Below are 18,375 nucleotides of genomic sequence, written 5' to 3'. Positions count from 1 at the left end.
CAAGTACCCCCAGAATCCTAGATTTTAAAAGCACTTTGTAGTTTATCTAGTTTTTTTTTTTGTAGTTTATCTAGTTTATTGATGCATTATATGTTTGCAAGTTTTCCACATCAGTCCAGTGCACATTTGTTAAACATTAACACCATTAGTAATAGAAATTCCCTTCTGTGTTATATATATTTTTTTACATATTAAATATCCATATTGTTTCTACTTATTAGGCATTATTCTACTCTTTGGACCTCGTAGAACTCATGTGAAAGCTTGATATAGAGCTGCTTTGAGACTACTTAAGAAATATTAAAGATATAAAATCATTAGAACTTTGGTGTGTTGATGAGTGGTGATGGGAAAGAGTAAAGGGAGAGTTGAATTGCCTATTGTCAATAGTGTTGATATACTATCCACAAGAAGGAGATAAAAAAAACTTCTTGGTTAGACACTGTGCCTGGCTGGCTCAGTTGAAGGAGCATGCAACTCTTCATCTTGGGGTTATGAGATTAAGCCCCACACTGGGTGCAGAGATTATGAGATTACTACAGGAAAATAAACTTAAAAAAAAAAAACTTCTTGGTTAGAGGCATTAGTTAGTTGCCTCTTCATAGTAGAAGTAATACTATTACTATTACTACTACTACTGTTGCTGTTGTTGTTGCTTTAGAGTTTGTTAATCTCAGCGAGCCTATAGATCAATCAGGTGAGCTGTCCAGGAAGGGACTAGAAAAGTGAGTCTTGCCCCTCTTCACTTAATAGCAAGTGATGAGGGCACTTCTTGAGCATGATTGTTTGCTACATTGAAACATTGGTTTCAACATCTCTGAAATAGGAGTAATAACAAGTATCTCACAGGATGATTGTAAGAATAAAATGGATTAACTTCTTTAAAGTGCTGAGTCCACTTTATAGAACCACTGTTTTTATTACTATAAATAACAAAAATATTTCAGAAAATATATGTAACATAAGTGTAAGTAATATATAATGTACTATATGTGGTAGGAATTATGTGTATTTTAAATTATTTTGAAGCATTAGTATAATTATAGAGTCAAGTCAAATTTCAATATTTTTGATAGTCAAATTGACTCATTTATTATTTGGTATCACAGTCATTGTGCAATTTATAAAGTATTTTTGTTTCTCTTTCCAGGTGTGTAGGGAGTTTGTATCTCGCCACTAGTGAAACAGTAATTGGACATGTGAGTTCCTTATCTAAAGAACTGTGAGTAGAACAAATGTGTCACTTCCAGACTGAATGACCACTCTCTCTCTGCCCTGGAATGAGGAGGGCCTCTAGCTCTTCCATGTAGCAGGAACAAGAAATATATCTTGGGGATCCCTGGGTGGCTTAGGGGTTTAACACCTGCCTTTGGCCCAGGGAGTGATGCTGGAGTCCCGGGATTGAGTCCCATTTGGTGCTTCCTGCATGGAGCCTGCTTCTCCCTCTGCCTGTGTCTCTGCCTCTCTCTCTCTCTCTCTCTCATGAATAAATAAAATCTTAAAAAAAAAGAAATATATCCTGATGACATAAACCATTAATCATTTTTTTAACTGCAGAATAATCCACATAATATCCTCTCTCTTGATTAATACTGAAATATGTACCTAGAAATGTGGTATGGCCATAACAAAACCTTAACATAAAGACTGGGAAGTAGGTGGTGAGGAAAGTATTATCAGAGGTTATAAAAATGGTGATCTATGCTATGTAGCATCTAATCATTTGATAAAATTGTTGACATAATTGTTGAGATAATTTGGAAGACAAATTACAAACTTTGTCAATTTGTAAATCAGGAAGTAAATATCACAAAAGTATGCAAGTGTGTGTTGGCTGTGTTTGTTGGTAGCTTTGATCAAGTACTACAAAAAGAGATTGGCTCTGAGAAAGATTGGCTGGTTTGCAAGCAGGAATAAAAGGAAGGAATGAGAGTCCAGAAAGTTGGGGACTATAGGATTAGAAGAGGCAGTTGCTTTTTAACGTTAATTGGGTAAAATATACATCTGAGAGGGGCTTTGAGAGACAAAGGCCAATTAAAACCCAGTCTTGTGACAGAAATCAAATCAAGAGTACTCCCTCCATATCCAGTATTAAAATCTCTGAACAAATTAAGATCTTTCAGAGAAAAGACCCAATTAAGGTTTTGACGCCCAGCAAATCCTTTCAATTGGACAAAATGGCTCAAGAAAAAGAAAATAAAGTTGTGGCTCACCTACTGCTCAAGAAATAGCAATTAAGTTGAAAGAAGGGGAAGTCAGGAAGAAAGTCAAGAAATATAGCAAATCTAATAAGCAAGTACAGAAACAGACTGTGTGCATAGCTTTTAGAGCATGGGCTGACTAGAATTAAAGATGTAATAAGCCTACATAAGTTTCTATTTATTTATTTATTTATTTATTTATTTATTTATTTATTTATTTATAAACAGGAGAGAGAACGAGGGGCAGAGGGAGAGGGAGAGAGACTCAAGCCGACTTTGCACTGAGTACAGAGCCAGGGGTGTGGTGGAGTGGGGGGTTGGATGGGGGTGGAGGGCTTGACCCCAAGATGCTGAGATCATGACCTGAGCTGAAATCAAGAGTAGGCCGCTTAACCGACTGAACCATCCAGGTGTTCCAAGCTGATTAAATTTTTAGGAGAATGTTACTGCAAATGAAACTGAAACCTTTACATCTGTTTAAGACTCAAAGTGACTCCTGGAGCTTCAACCTTCCCAGGGGCAGCAGACTGAGAAAACTGTAAAAACCCCAAGGAGAGATATTCTCCACTGCTTAATTCAGATGTGTGCAAGGAAGATAATAGAAAAGGAAACTTCTTCATAGTTTGTAGCTGGAGACCATGGAGAGCAATGAACTGGACACACTTTCCCCATAGCAGAATCAGGGCCTAGTCAAAGAACATTTTATCCATTCACATCCTCCCCAGCTTTTATTCTTATATTGTTCCTTAGTATATAAATAATATTGGTGTGGGACATATCACTGATTCATTGGTTTTATTAGTTTATAGTTCTCTAAATCAAGAGCAGCTATGTGTGGAAATTCTAAAATTTCAGCTAAATGTATGAGAGTAGGAATTTGGGGATTTTACTCCTAGAACGATGTCAAGGAGATGTGTGTATACTGTTCATGCAAAAAGAAGAAACCAAATATTTGGTAACTATCAGATCAAACTGTGATAGTCATTAATGCTCTTCACTAACATTTCTTGCTCTCTTTCCAGATATTTGTCAATACTGCATTTATCCACTCCCTTGAAGTTGAAACCACATGAATGGTTTTAGCTAATGAAATGTGAATGGACGTGATGTATGCTGTTCTCAAGAAGAAGCTCTAAGAAGCTTTAAAAGAAATAAGAGATATTAGTCAGAGGGCACAAACTTCCAGTTGGAAGATGAATAAATTCTGGGGATCTAATACATAACACTGTGATTACGGTTAATAATAATGTACTACCTACTTGAAAGTTGTTAAGACTAGATCTTAAATGTTCTCACCACAAATAAGAAATGGTAATTATGTGACATGATGGAGGTGTTAGCTCATGCTATGGTGGTAAACATTTTGTAATATGTAACACATTGTACATCCTAAATTTACACAATAGCATATGTCAATTGTATCTCAATAAAGCTGGAAAACTTTTAAAAATTAAAAAAATTAAAAAGTAGGAGATTCATAATTCTCTGTCTTTAACTTTGCCCAAGCAACTCTAATGTTTAAGATAATGACTGCTGCATCAGAATTGGTCCTGAGTTGAGATGATGTGGAGCAGAATTCCCAGCCAATCCACCATTCATATGGTGCATAAGTGAGAAATAAATTTTTGTTTTATATGTCATCAAAATTTAGAGCTTGTTTTTATTGCAGAATAACTTAGCCTACCCAATTAATTAATTTTAGTTAAAGCACTAATTGGTATTCTTTAATCTCCTTTGAAGACAACGGTGATTTATTTATAGCAAAGTATCAGACAATTTAGAAACAAAAGTTACATTATATATACACTCTTAATTCAGAATTATCTTCAGATGATGTTTGCATTCCTTCTTTAGAAATTACTAAAATATTTTATTTACATTATTTACTTGGGTTAAAATGATTTATTTCTAGGATTCAGGCTAATTTTTAAGTTTTTTAAAATTTTTAGTCTGGTAAAATAGCATATTTAGAATTGGATGTTCTTTATTATAGAAATCATCTGAAAATCGTCAAGAATACAAACTTTAAGAATTATTTTGTATGTTACTACATATACAGGTAACAAAAGACATAAAATAATTGCTAAAGGAAAGCATTAATTGGAGATGCTTAGGATAATGTTGAAAATATTGATAAAGTCTGATGGCAATAGTTTGGATTTGTTTCTTTTTTTTTTTAAGATTTTTTTAAGTTCATGAGAGACACAGGGAGAGGCAGAGACATAGGCAGAGGGAGAAGCAGGCTCCCTGCAGGGAGCCCAATGTGGGACTCAATCCCAGGACCGTGGGATCATGACCTGAGCCAAAGGCAGATGCTCAACCACTGAGCCATCTAGGTGTTTCTCTTTATTAGTTTCTAAAAAGAGAACATACATGTCTTGTCTGTGCATGACCTATGATTTCAATGCTCTAGTTAGAACATATATGTAGGTATGTGGATAATGGGAAGAATGATGATATATAAGTGCATGGGGCATGGTACTTACCCTGGCAAATGCATTGTTTCACTATATCCTTGTCCATTACATCCAGAAGGTAAATTGTCAAGATGATAAAGAGGCAGGGGTTTTTGGGTGGCTCAGTCAGTTAAGTGTCTGCCTTCAGCTAAGGTCATGATCTTGGGATCCTGGGATCAAGACCTGCATCAGGCTCCCTGACCCATGGGGACTCTGATTCTCCCTCTCCCTCTGCCCCCAGCCCCCATTCCCACTCATGTGCTTTCTCTCTCACTCAAATAGCTAAAATCTTTTTTTAAAAAAAGATGATAAAGAGGTAGAATTGTGAAAATCTTGGGTCTGGTAGCTGGGCAATGAGTATATGTAGAATTTTTTTTTTTTAAATGCCCAGCATGGAGCCCAACATAGGGATTGAACTCAATACCCTGAGATCAAGACCTGAGCTGAGATGCTTAATGGACTGAGCCACCTTGGTGCCAGAGTATATGTGGAACTCAAAGAGTAAATATATTGTTGCCCTTGCAACATTTTAACAATACTGTGAATAAATACTGAGTTTATACTACTGAAGTATATTATTCTGGTTTATGGAATGTGGTAGGGTAGGGAGGCCTGGTAGGACCAGTAAGGATCATGGTAGAGTAGAAAGAGCATAGCCTTTGGTTAAAAAAAAAAATCAGAATCTGAAAAAAAAATCAGAATCTGATTTGAACCTAATACTGCTAATACTTGACCATATGTCCTTAAGTACTTTCTTAATGTTTTTTTCATTTATTTACCTGCTTCATGATGTTTTTGGGTAAATTATATCAGGTTAAGTGTCTAAGTATGTATCTAATAAATGCTAATTCCCTGAGTTTTAACAAAATATTTTTTTTTAAATATTTCATTTATTTATTTGAGAGAGACAAGGAGTGAGTGAGCAAGAGAGCACAAGTAGGGGGAGGGGCCGCAGGAGAAGGAAAGGGAGAAGCAGACTTCCTGCTAAGCAGGGAGCCCAATGCAGGGCTTGATCCCAGCACCCTGGGATCATGACCTGAGCTGAAGGCAGTTGCTTAACCAACTGAGCCACCCAGGTGCTCCTAACCAAATCTTTATCTCCTTGTCGGGACAGAGGTTATACTGAGTTGAAGTGTTCCCCCAGATCCATGTCCATCCAGAACCTCAGAATGTGATAGTATTTGGAAATGTCTTTATCAATATCATCAAGTGAAGATAAGGTTAAACTGATTTAGGGTGAGTCCTAATCCAACCACTGGTGTCCTTATGAGAAGAGGAAAATTTGAACACCCGCATAGGGAACGTGGCCACATAAAGATGGAGGCAGAGATTAAAGTTATGCTGCCACAAGCCAAGGAACACCAACAACAGCCAGCAACCACCTGAAGTTATGAAAATGATGCGGAACACATCCTCCCTCAGAGCCTCCAAGAAGCAACCAACACTGCCAACAACTTGATTTCATACTTCTAGCATCCAGAACACTTAGAGAATAAATTTCTGTTGTTTTAGGCCACTGAGGTTATGGTAATTTGTTAGGGTAGCCCTAGGAAACTGACACAGAGGTAATAAAAACATGGGAAAAATTATGTTTAACTTGGAATTTTCAGTGACCTACCAAAAGGGTGGTACAGGCAGTAAATTAGCCAAAAATCTATCTGCTTTGGAAAAAAAATACAGAAAAATCTAAAAAATAATTTTATTTATTTTTTTAAATTTTTATTTATTTATGATAGTCACAGAGAGAGACAGAGAGAGGCAGAGACATAGGCAGAGGGAGAAGCAGGCTCCATGCACCGGGAGCCAACGTGGGATTCGATCCTGGGTTTCCAGGATCGCGCCGTGGGCCAAAGGCAGGCGCTAAACCGCTGCGCCACCCAGGGATCCCTAAAAAATAATTTTAAAAGACAAAAAAGTAGTTCCAATTGGACTATTGTTTCTTTTTTGGAATACTGTGGAATAGTAATTTCTAATTTATATAAAGAAAATTACTAGGAGTATATTGAGTATTCCTAGTTGAAAATTCCTGGATAAAGTTTGGTGGTTCCATTTTCTAATTTGTAGTATCAGTGGACTTGGGGAGCAATAGAGGAAAAAATAGATGAGTCATTACAGGGAATGATCATTCTAATTTGAATAAATTACTTTATTTACTCATTCAACAGATATTATATAACTACTATATGCTAGGCTCCGGAGGTATAAGTTAAACCCAATCTCTGACTTTAGGGGAATCACAATATGGAATCAGAGATACACTGTAAATAATTAAATAGATGGATAAATACTGATATGTGTAAATTAAAGGAAAATACAAAGAGCTATAGGAAAATATAAGATGTGGACTTTATTCAGATGAGAATTCTCTTTGGACATGTTATTGAAAGGATGAGTTAACTAGGTAATCCGGCAGATATAGAAAGAATAGTCTCTGGAAAGAACTACATGAGCAAAGGTCCTGACTTAGGAAGAAGTATGGTTCAATGACTAGAAGTGATGGAAGGCTAGAATAATTTTATTATAGAGAACTGAGTGGTAGATAGAGTTTGGAGAGTGGTGGTAGTGGATAGTACCACAGGATGTAGCCAGATACAATTTACCTGATACAGTAGATGAGTTTAAGAAGATTTATGTTCATCCTTACAGAAATGGTAAGGCGTTAAAGGATTTTTTAAAAAGATTTTATTTATTTATTCATGAGAGACACAGAAAGAGACAGAGATATTAAGCAGAGGGAGAAGTGGGCTCCCCATGGAAGCCCGATGGAGAACTTGATCCCAGAACCCTGGGATCAGTCCCTGAGCCAAAGGCAGATGCTCAACCACTGAGCCACCCAGGTGCCCTGGCATCAAAGGATTTTAGTGAAGAAATAAAATTATCAAATTTATATTTTATTTTTTTAAAATATTTATTTATTTATTAGAGAGAGAGAGAAAGAGAGCATGAGCAGGGAGGAGGGGCAGAGGAGAGGGAGAGAAGCAGACTCCCTGCTGAGTGCAGAGCCTGATGCAGGGCTCATCCCGCAACCCAAAGATCATGACCTGAGCTGAAATCAAGAGTCTGATGCCCAACTGGCTGAGCCACCAACACATCCCTCAAATTTGCATTTTAAAAGGTCATCCTGAAAGATCCTAAAAATTTCTGTATATTACACATTTTATTTATAACTTTTATAGCTATTGATAAATAACTTCAACAAATATTATTTGAGCATCTATGCCTTGAGATACATAGTCCCATCTTATATGGTACACAATACTATGTGTGTAAAGCATTAAGTACATGTCTTGTATGAGCTATACAGAGTAAATATTATGAAGTTTGTTTCTTTAGAATTCTCAACCCAACAAAAGCCAGAATAATAGTTCTCAAAATGTAGCATACATGAGCATCACCCAAAGGGTTCAATAAAACAGACCATTGTGCCTTAATTCCAGGTAAGTGTCCAGTGACACAGATACTGCTAGACCTGGGATCATGCTTTGAGAACCACTGAACTTACATTCTAACCTTAAAAACTACTTTCAAACTCTTCAAACTCAATATTAGCCAAAAAATGGTTATGATTTCAGGATAGTGCCCCTTAAACGGTAATGTACATGCAAATTGCCTGTGAATGTTGTTTAAAACCAGATTCTGATTCAGTTGCCCTAGGGCGGAGCCCAAGGTTAGGCATTTCTAACAGGCTGCCAGGTGATGCTAACTGAGCTGGTCCACAACACACCCTTTGAAGAGCAACATCTCAAGCAAATCAGTAACCTTGGGATCATCGGGAAACTTGCTTGAATGTAAACATCTAAGGTCCCACCCCAGTCCCACTGAATCAGAAACTGTAGTGAAACAAGATCTCCTCTGAGATCTCCATAGCTGATTTCTGTGTCCTTCAAAATATAATAAGCACTGTCGCAAAGCACTAGTTCTCAAACTTGGCTAAACATCGGAGTCACCTGGAAAGATACAAAAAAAAAAAAAAAATCCTGACGCCTGTGTCTCACCAAGAGAATTCATTATCTGTTTCGTACTGGGTGCAGCCTGGGCATGGTGGGTTTTAACGCTCCCCAGAGCATTAAAGTTTGAGAATGACTCTTCTAAAGCTTTGTTTTTTGAAGTGCAGTCTGTGGAACAGCTACAGAGGCATCACCTGGGAGTTTGCTAGAAATGCAGAATCTCAGGTGCTACCCCAGATACACTGCATCTGAATTTTTCTTGCAACAAGCTCCCTTGCTCTATATTAAAGCTTGAGAAGAGCTGTTCTAAAGTTGTGCTGGCTGATACCAAGAGAATTGCTACTAGCCACACATGCCTATTATTGTTCCAATTAATGACAAATTAAAAATGAAAAATTCAGTTCCTTAGTCTCACTAGCCACATGTCAAGTGTTCACTAGTCACAGGTGGCGGGAGGTGATCATAATGGACAATGTAGATATGGAACATTTTCATCACAGCATCAAGTTCTATTGGACAGCACTGCTCGGGGTATGGCAGGCTTGTATTTAAATGACTGGGCAAAGCCAAGTTTAAAATAGATATAGAGGGCAGCCCCAGTGGCTTAGCGGCTTGGCGCCGCCTTCAGCCCAGGGCGTGATCCTGGAGTCCCGGGATCGAGTCCCACGTGTCGGGCTCCCTGCATGGAGCCTGCTTCTCCCTCTGCCTGTGTCTCTGCCTCTCTCTCTCTGTGTCTCTCACGAATAAATAAATAAAATCTTTAAAAAAATAAAAAAATAAAAAAATAGATATAGATAGCTGAAGATAGATTGTAGTATCTGAAATAGATGTCCATGGAAACATATTCACACATCTTTATAAAAAGCACACTATAAGTAAATGAAATTATTTCTCAAAATTCTGACCTTGCTTAGAGATCACTAGTGTAACTCCTATGCATGGCTCCCACAGAGTAATTTTTTTTCATAAAAGTATTACATCTGGTTTATGGGAAGAGAAGACTTTTCCTGTTTTATATTCTGGAAAGGCTCTTTCTTTCCAGCTCCCATTCATGCTAAAGGCGTCTCTGAACTATGCTCAGGCAGCTCTGCTCTTACAAGGTGCTTCAGGGAATAGGAATTTACTTCCTCTGCTTAAGTCAGGAGGATAACTAGGAAGCTTGCTGATTTAATTTTTGAGAAAGGTCTTGACGTTTTGCCTCTATTTGCAAAAATGTCCTCAGGGGTTGAGTGACTCACCAAGCCAGCCATCAGGGCCATCCCAGGTATGCATTTAGAGGCATGCTTTGTTAACATGCAGCATTGATCGCTGCCAGGGTCGTAGCTCCAGACACATTCATATTTCTGGAATGAAGAATGTTTGGAAGTCCTCCTTTCCTTTTAATTGTGAGATCCGAAATGGGGACAATTTGTTTTAAGGCCCCCTTAGGCATTCCTATGTAGCATTATTTAGAGTTTGACAGTAAATGATCTGCTGCTTTAAAATTCCTTTACCAAGAAGGCTTTCATCCCATTCTAACGCTTTGAATTCTAGTTTATAGGTGAATCTCTTGTTTGCCTTGTGGTGAAGCACATTGCTCCTAAGGAGCAAAATTAAATAATGAGATATGTTTAGAAATTATATTTTAAAGAGATCATTTATCAAAAGTGAGTTTTCTGTCCTTTCAGATTAAAAGGATTGTTAAATTCTGACGTTAGAGCGAAAGTGGGAGAGGAAACCAGGAGAAGATACTTTCCTAAAACAATGATCACTTCATTTCCTTGTAATATACGAGATTTAATAAACCCAAGTAGCTGAAGAAGATGATTCGGACTTACGGAGTGCAAGTTTCCTTAAGTTATTTCTGCAAATTATAGATTTATAATAAACATTTGTAAACCAAAACTCAATGGAAATATTTAATTTTACGTAAATATTATAAGAGAATGCACAAAGACATAAAAGGATGTATTAAAAGACATGCATGCCCACACATTTTTAAAGGTTTTGCTTTGTCCCCTTATACAGGTATGCATGCAGAATGGGAATGAGTTCTATATTTATACAATAGTGATACAGTCTGATTATACCATTTTATGAATATTCTCTATGGTTTAAAAATTACACAATTCATAAGAATTAAAACAATGTAAATTGACAAAAGAAGTGCAAATTTTGTTGGATTACCCTTTTTTTCCATACACAAAATAATGTTGATTTTCACCAGGCAGGACATTTGGGATAATGTTTCCAACCTGGAATGTAATTTTCCAGATAAACTGATGCTTTACGGATACTAGATACTCCCTGAAACTCAGCTGACCATTCAATAATGTTTCCAAAAGAGGGTGAAAGGACTTCAAGAAAATGATCAGATTGCTTAATTATTGTTTCTGAATAATAATATGCCAACTTGGTTGTGGGGTCAAGACAAAATCTCTATGTTTCCAAATAGGATCGCCTATTTCTAAAACTTAACCATTTGCTCTCAGGCTGAAGGAAACATATTTGTTGGATTTTTTTTTAATATTATCGTATTTACACTGGCACTTTACTGCATATACCTCTAAAGTAGGGGAAGGCAAATTCCAAACTTACCTGAAGAAAAAAATAAGTGGAAAGTTGTCTTGTCCATAGTCCCTTAATTCTCGTAATGTTGTTTGCTCTTTTTACAGGGAAGTGGAATAGAGTGGCACAAACACAGATGCTTGGATCTCATTTCACAGTCACCTAGGGAAGTTTATATGTAATAAAAATGAGCCATAAAGAGGAATTATTAGAAAGAGAAATTACTGCAGAAAGTATTATATTGAAAGGTGGTAAAGAGACGCCTGGATGACTCAGTAGTTGAGCACCTCCCTTCAGCCTAGGGCATGATCCTGGAGTCCTGGGATCGAGTCCCACATCAGGCTCCCTGCATGGAGCCTGCTTCTCTCTCTGCCTATGTCTCTGCCTCTCTCTGTGTGTCTCTCATAAATAAATAAATAAAATATTTTTTAAAAAGTGGTAAGGATAGGGAATGGGAGGTGAAACCCCACAAAATGAAAAGAGAAGCTAGGGGTGCCTGGCTGGCTCAGTTGGTGGAGGAGGTGACTCCTGATTCTTGGGGTTGTGAGTTCAAGCCCCACGTTGAGTGTAGATCTTACTTAAAAATAAACAAATGAATACATACATACATACATACATACATACATACATAAAATGAAAAGCAAAGCCAGAAATTTTGGACATTTAGATCATCATTACTAAAAATTGCCAAAAAGAAGTGATGTATTGCATGGTTACACATAGAAATAGATACTAGCAATACCCTATACATAAGTTTTGCTATAAATTTCAACCATTTGACTAGTATTTAGATGAATGTCTTGTGTCATACCAAGGAGCAAACCCTTTATACATGAAGAGGGAATTACAACTCAAAAGATGGTGGGGTCAGGGCAGTAATATAAAAAGAAAGAAATGGGCCAGATGGGAACTGTGTTGATCTAAGGGAATGTGGGTAAATATAGAGAAATCAGAAACCATGACATAAACACAGAACTGCAAGTGGTTTATCATGAATGGAGCATAGAGGTGTGAGAAATGGCAAGACAACACATAACTAGAAAGATAAGCAAAGGCTGGATTTTTTTTTTAAATTTTTATTTATTTATGATAGTCACAGAGAGAGAGAGAGAGAGAGAGAGAGAGGCAGAGACACAGGCAGAGGGAGAAGCAGGCTCCATGCACCGGGAGCTCGACGTGGGATTCGATCCCGGGTCTCCAGGATCGCGCCCTGGGCCAAAGGCAGGCACTAAACCGCTGCACCACCCAGGGATCCCCAAAGGCTGGATTTTAAGGAAGAGAGATACCACACCAAAGATCTTCATCTCATCCTTAAAGGTCTAAGAAAGAAATGATTATGGTACAGGTTTTAGAAAATCATGTTGGTAGTATCATGTATGATTCTTTTGTCCCCAGAGACCAAGGTCTATAGAGATCATATGTCCAAAACAGGAATTTAGATAATAACAGTACTAGGATTCAAAGTCATTAGACTCACTTCTGGTTCAGTGTAGGATACAACATTCTTAGGTTGTGTGATATGATGTGACTGCCTATTTGTATTGGCAAATGCAAAGTTAAGCCAATAACCATTCTTCATTTAAATGCAATGGAACTATCTGTATTTGATTGAAAATTTCTGGAGACATGGGTTTTATATGTGTAAATATATTTTAAAAACAAGTATCTAATGAGGTGTGTATATTTATATATTTAATATATGAATATTGATTATGAAGATATAGAGCATGTAAAATTGCTCAATTTTTCTCTCTGCAAAATCATTTCATAAGTTGACCTTCAGAATTCATTAGCATCATTACTAATTGATTCAAGTATTGACTTAGGTGACCTTTAGTAACAGCCTTAATTCAAATACTAAATCTAGCAGAAGCAGAACACTCTCTCAGGCAGTTTATTTTGTGTTGTTCAGTTTTTGTTAAGAAAATATTAAAAGTATACTGAAGTAGATAGAATAATACAATAAGCCACAATGTGCCTATCACCCAGCTTCAAAAATTATTAACTCAAAGTGGATCTCATTTTACCTAAACCAGTGATCTTCAAAAATAGTCAACTTTGCCCCCAAGTGGAAATTTACCAATGAGTTGAGACATTTTTGGTTGTCACAACTGGTAGAAAGGGTGCTACTGGTGTCTAGAGGATAGAGGCCAGAGAGGCTAGTAAATATTCTACAATGCACAGCCCTCCATGACAAATACTTAGCTTAAAATGTCAGTGGTGCTGCTGTTGAAATATCTTGATCCACATCCTAACATGTTCTGTCTCTTTTTGCATAATTGTTAAGCAAACTCCAAACATCATATAACCTCATTCATATTTTTTAGTATGACTATAACAGGTTCTGAAGAATTTTTTAAAACATGGTAAGTAGGGGTTTTTTTTGTTTGTATGTTTGCTTGTTTGTTTCTCAAACCCATACCTAGCTAGCCCCTGATCTGCTTTGTATCTCAAAGAGCTGTCCTTCATAAACCACATTTCTCAGTCTCTGATGCCAACCGAATTCTTAGTAGGATTAACAAATGGAAGTCATTGGATGGAAAATGCTTCAGGTGACATCTCCAACAATTTCCTGAGTGGATCCACCTCTCTCCTGAACTCTACCTCTACTGGGCTGAATGGTGTCCCCCACTCTCAAATTCATGTTCACCTGAAACCTGCAAATGTGATCTCCTTTGGATATAGGGTCTTTGTAGGTGTAATGAGTTTAATATGAGATCATCCTGGACTACAGGTGGCTCTAAATTCAATGACTGTTGTCTTTATGAAAAGAAGAATATTTGGAGACAGCGTCTCAGAGGAGGACAGATGCCCAGAGGGAAGATGGCCATGTGAAGGTGGAGGCAGAAATTGGAGCGAAGCAGCAACGAATCAAGCAACGCCAAAGCTTGCAGCTAACAACCAGAAGCAAAGAAGAAGCAAGGGGAATTCCTCCCCTGAGTCCTCAGAGAGGGCATGGCCTCCTTAACACCTTGATTTCAGACTTTAGGACTCCCAAACTATAATAGAATAAATTTCTGTTGTTTTAAGCCACTCAGTTTAGGATGAATAGTTATGGCAGCCCAAGGAAACTGATAGACTACCCCTCCATGGTCCCATTTCCCAGTGCATGGCATCTGCTGTGATTCCAGGTTCTACTCAGAAGTGCTAGCACCTGACTTCTGGTGTCCTTTTATTCTTTTAGCCTTAGATGTAGTGGCACCATATAGTTGGTAATCTCTGAGTTGACTCATCATCATCAGTCTTAGTTCTTCTAATAATTTTGTAACTAGTTCCCTACATTAAATACCTTGTAATGAACTATCTGGGTGGTTTCTGTTTTCCTCACTGAATCCTTTTACACGTGGAAAATTTAGTACCAAATTTAGTAATTTGTAGAAAACACTTATCCTTGGGTAGTACTTGAGTTTCTTTTAATTTTTTCCTATTTTTATTTATTTTTTATTTTTAAAAAGATTTTTTATTTATTTGACACAGAGAGAACGCAAGCAGGGGGAGTCACAGGCAGAGGGAGAGGGAGAAGCAGGCTCCCCACTGAGCAAGGAGCCTGACTTGGGGCTGATTCCAGGACTCTAGGATCATGACCTGAGCCTAAAGCAGATGCTTAACCCACTAAGCCACTCAGGTCCCCTAATTTCTCTCTTAAATAGACTTCACAGTCTGGCTTTTATGCAAAAGGATTATTTCAAATCTATTTAATATTTTGCATTTTTATGTGAAATCTGATATAAATTAACCTGCAGAAGCATTATCATTTAGCACTTTATATTTGGGCAATACTTAGCAAACATGTATTAATTATTGTATTATTTACTGCATTAATTATTGAATTACTGTTAATTATTGAAAGAAATACGAATTTTTACAGAACTATAATGTAAAACCATGGGTGTGCAAACTTTCTCTGTAAAGGACCAGAAATAAATGATTGAGGCTTTGTAGACCATAGGTATCCACCACAAAAGCTCAACTCTGCTGCTATAGTGTGAAAGCTGTCACAAACAATATGTAAAGAAGTGAGCCTGGCTGTATTCCAATAAAACTTTATTTATAAACAAAGGTAGTGGGCTTGATTTGTCCTAGAGGTCATAGTCTGCTGACCCTGCTATAAACTATCTAGACTTTTGAGTGCATACTTTCCATCAATATCACATATACACACTACTTGCATCTATATCATTTTATACAGAGAGAAAAAATATACTTTATTTCTCTTTAAAAAAGTCAATTTTTCAAAGAGCTGCTAGCTTCTACTCTTGGTATTTCATTCTTTCAAAAGATTGATATCTTGAAAAAGAGTCATTAGGCCAAAACATTAGACCTTAGGGATAAACCTACAGAAAATTGATTGAGTGAACAAACCAACTTACTCTTTTGTAAAGTCTCCCTACACTCTTATTTAGAAGGATGAATAATATCACAACAACTGGCCAGGATTTATTTCTGTCAGTATCAAATTTTGATTCCATTCTCAAACACGTCTCCAAAAAAAATCAATATTTTAAAAAGTAAACAGTTTTGGCCACACACAGATAACAAAGAATATGTGACTTATTTATATTTCCACTAGACTTAGTTAGACGTTTTGAAGGCATGCTCTAATTTGTTTTATTGTTCTTAACATCCAATTTAGTTTCTGTCTCCTCATCAAATAATATTTGCTGAATAAATGAACGTAATATTCTAAGATGGTGAAATATACATAATCATACATCATGTAGAATCTATGACTGGCTATTTCATAAATATAGAGGTTAAAAATTGGCTATGGGAACAAAAAATAATTTGTTTCAATGGAGGAATCCATAATTCTGAATGTGGAGAGAAGTGCTAACAGGTGCTAATTTACATCGAGGTCTATTCTTCTCTTTGAATTGAATGGTTTCTCTCTGTCATGAGCAGGCAGTCCAATATCACAGGCATATAAAAGTATTGAGTTATATCCTGGGGTTAACCAAATCTAATATCATGGTAGACTTTGACAGAATTTAAGGTTGAGATTTCCCTCCAGGTGCCAGAATGTCATACAACAGGCCACAGTAACCATGCATGTAGGCAGCCCTAAACAGGCTGCTAGATCCTGAGTATCTAAATTTGTGACAATTTGTGAATGAATCACCATGCCCTCCATAGAACTTGGCAAATGGATCAGCGCTTCTGCATCTGGCATTGTATACAATTTGCATATTGTGGAAGTGAAACACTTTGCAATCTCTGAAGCCCATCTCATTATGGCATGATGAGCTCATAGCCATGTGCTTTCCATCTTTAGTTCTAATTTCAGGGCAGCCGTAGTTAAAACCTAAGGACATACATACATAGCTATGGATAATGATTGGCTAAACTGTTTTTACTTTCATAAACTTAAGATGTTAAATTAAGGACAACTCGACACTAACTCAAGTGGAAAAGAGGACAGGCGAAAGTTTTCCCTCCTTAATACCAGTTTTTACAAAATAAAAAAGAAATTAAGAATACTTGAGTTATTTCAAATGAGAAAAATGCTGGAAATAGTTGTTAAAATTTAAACTACCTCCATAATTTACGTTTAGTTTCCATAAAACACTGTTAGCAATCATAAATTCATGTGAACCATGTGCTAAAAATGTGTTTCCAAAATATGACAGTAGTTATAGTTCTATTCTTTATGCAGCTTGATTTTGTTATTATTTAAAAACAAGAATAAATGAGCATATGGCAGTAGAGGTTTTTTTTTTTGCAAATTTGTTTAACATGTATATTTAAAATTAGAATTAAGAGAAAATTTAGATAAGGTGCCATGGTGCTAGTATTCATTACACAGACTGTGAGACACATACAAGTAGAAGAGCATATAACCATATGCTGTCCATTACTACTAGGATTCTAAATGCATTGGCAATTAATGTTTTATAAATGCTACTGGAACTAGATTCTGGCTCCAATATTCAGCTCCCTTACAGATTTACTAGTTCCCTAACTTACCTCTTATGATTGATAATTTTAAGAGTCAGAACTTTGAACTTAATGGATTTATTATGAATACATTTTTGTGATATGTGATTTCAAAATAATTTTGAGGAAAGATTACTAATTAAGAATGCTCAGATCAACAAATGGTGTTGGGAAAACTGGACAGCTACATGCAAAAGAAGGAAACTGGACCTCTTTCTTATACCATACACAAAACAAAACCTCAAAATGAATTAAAGACCTAAATGTGAGACCTGAAACTATAAAAATCGTAGAAGAGAACATAGGCAGTGGTTCCGCTGACATTCGTTCTAGCAACATTTTTTTAGATATGTGTCCTGGGGTAAGGGAAACAAAAGCAAAAATAAACTATTGGGACCACACCAAAATAAAATGCTTCTGCACAGCAAATGAAACAACCAACAAAACTAAAAGGCTGAATGTGAGCAGATATTTGGAAATGACATATCTGATAAAAAATTAGCATCCAAAAAATATAAGGAACTTACATAACTCAACACCAAAAAAAAACAAATAATCCAATTAAAAATGGGCAGAGGACAGGAACAGACATCTCTTCATAGAAGACATACAGATGGCAAACAGATATATGAAATGATCCTCAACATCACTTATCATCAGGGAAATGCAAATCAAAACCACAATGAGATATCAGCTCACACCTGTCAGAATGGCTAAAATCAAAAACCTAAAAAATAATGTATTGGTAGGAATGTGGAGAAAAAGGAACACTGTTGGTAGGAATGCAAACTGATGCAGCCATCGTGGAAGATAGTATGCAGTTTCCTCAAAAAATTAAAAACGGAACTACCCTATGATTCAGTAATTGTACAACTGGGTATTTACCCAAAAATATAACACACTAACTCAAGGGGATATATGCACCCCTATGTTCATTGCAGCATTATCCATAATAGCCAAACTATTGAAGCAGCCCAAGGGTCCATCAATAGATGAATGGAGAAAGAAGATGTGGTGTGTGTGTGTGTGTGTGTGCGCACACACACATACACAATGGAAATATTCAGCTATAAAAAATGAAAGCTTGCCATTTTCAACAAGATAGATGGATCTAGAGAGTATAATGCTAAAATACGCCAGTCAGGAAAAGACAAATACCATATCATTTCACTCATATGTAGAAGTAAGAAACAAAACAGCAAACAAAGGGGAAAAAAAGAGAGACAAACCAAAATACCGACTTTTAGCTATTGAAAACAAACAGATGGTTATGGCGAGGGGGCGGATGTG

The 18,375-nt window shown here is 36.7% G+C and overlaps 1 pseudogene; it reads right to left on the bottom strand.

Moving 5' to 3' along the window:
- The window catches only part of LOC140627487 (large ribosomal subunit protein eL29 pseudogene), an 88,628-nt pseudogene that overhangs the window by 53,907 nt on the left and 16,346 nt on the right, over positions 1-18,375 (bottom strand).

This window comes from Canis lupus, chromosome X (assembly GCF_048164855.1).
Source record: "Canis lupus baileyi chromosome X, mCanLup2.hap1, whole genome shotgun sequence".
In the NCBI taxonomy this organism is placed as follows: Eukaryota; Metazoa; Chordata; class Mammalia; order Carnivora; family Canidae; genus Canis; species Canis lupus.
Note: the sequence above shows the minus strand (reverse complement) of the source record. Positions and strands in the feature narration are given on the sequence as shown.